The sequence below is a fragment of the Anneissia japonica genome, unplaced genomic scaffold, assembly GCF_011630105.1.
Source record: "Anneissia japonica isolate Jap-2015-1 unplaced genomic scaffold, ASM1163010v1 scaffold78401_len930_cov86, whole genome shotgun sequence".
NCBI lineage: Eukaryota > Metazoa > Echinodermata > Crinoidea > Comatulida > Comatulidae > Anneissia > Anneissia japonica.
In genome coordinates this window covers 1-935 of record NW_022741354.1, presented here as the reverse complement: position 1 = coordinate 935, position 935 = coordinate 1, and the positions used below count along the sequence as shown (strand labels likewise).

The window sequence follows — 935 nt, the reverse complement described above, 5'->3', positions numbered from 1 at the left end:
CTCTTGTAATTGTTGTTAATGTTCTCGAAGAGAACATCAACAAACACGACAGTTTGTGTAAAATGAATGCATCGGCCGGGAATTGAACCCGGGTCCCCCGCGTGGCAGGCGAGAATTCTACCACTGAACCACCGATGCTGTACATTCACTATAAATTCAAATGCAATGTTTCTCTTGTAATTGTTGTTAATGTTCTCGAAAACTTCATCAACAAACAAGACAGTTTGTGTATAATTGAGTATATGGTATATTATAACCTCAAACGTAATGTTTCTCTTGTAATTTTTGTCTTGTTCTCGAAAACAACATCCACACAGAAGATACTTTGTGTAATGTTAAACAAAATATGCATCAGTCGGGAATTGAACTCGAGTCCCCTGGGTAGCAGGCGAGAATTCTACCCCTGAGCCACCAATGCTGTAGGCATACAGATATTATTTTGTGTAAAATTCTAGAAAAGAACATCAACAAACACAACAGTTTGTGTAAAACTAAGTATGCATCGGCCGGAAACTGTACCCGGGTCCCCGCGTGGCAGGGGAGAATTCTACCACTGAACCACCGATGCTGTATCCACAATAAACTCAAATGTAATGTTTCTCTTGTAATTTTTGTCTTGTTCTCGAAAAGAACATCCACACAGAAGATACTTTGTGTAAAACAAGATATGCATCGGCCGGGAATTGAACCCGGGTCCCCCGCGTGGCAGGCGAGAATTCTACCACTGAACCACCGATGCTGTACATTCACTAAAAACTAAAATGCAATGTTTCTCTTGTAATTGTTGTTAATGTTCTCGAAGAGAACATCAACAAACACGACAGTTTGTGTAAAATGTATGCATCGGCCGGGAATAGAACCCGGGTCCCCCGCGTGGCAGGCGAGAATTCTACCACTGAACCACCGATGCTGTATATTCACTATAAACTCAAATG

The 935-nt window shown here is 41.5% G+C and overlaps 3 non-coding genes across 3 annotated transcripts; all 3 read right to left on the bottom strand.

Moving 5' to 3' along the window:
- Positions 1-67: 67 nt before the first annotated feature.
- Trnag-gcc lies at positions 68-138 on the bottom strand. Its single transcript has one exon. It is a non-coding gene; the product is annotated as a tRNA-Gly (tRNA).
- A 530-nt stretch (positions 139-668) lies between these two features.
- Trnag-gcc lies at positions 669-739 on the bottom strand. Its single transcript has one exon. It is a non-coding gene; the product is annotated as a tRNA-Gly (tRNA).
- Positions 740-839: 100 nt separating this feature from the next.
- Trnag-gcc lies at positions 840-910 on the bottom strand. The gene has a single exon. It is a non-coding gene; the product is annotated as a tRNA-Gly (tRNA).
- Between the last annotated feature and the right edge of the window lie 25 nt (positions 911-935).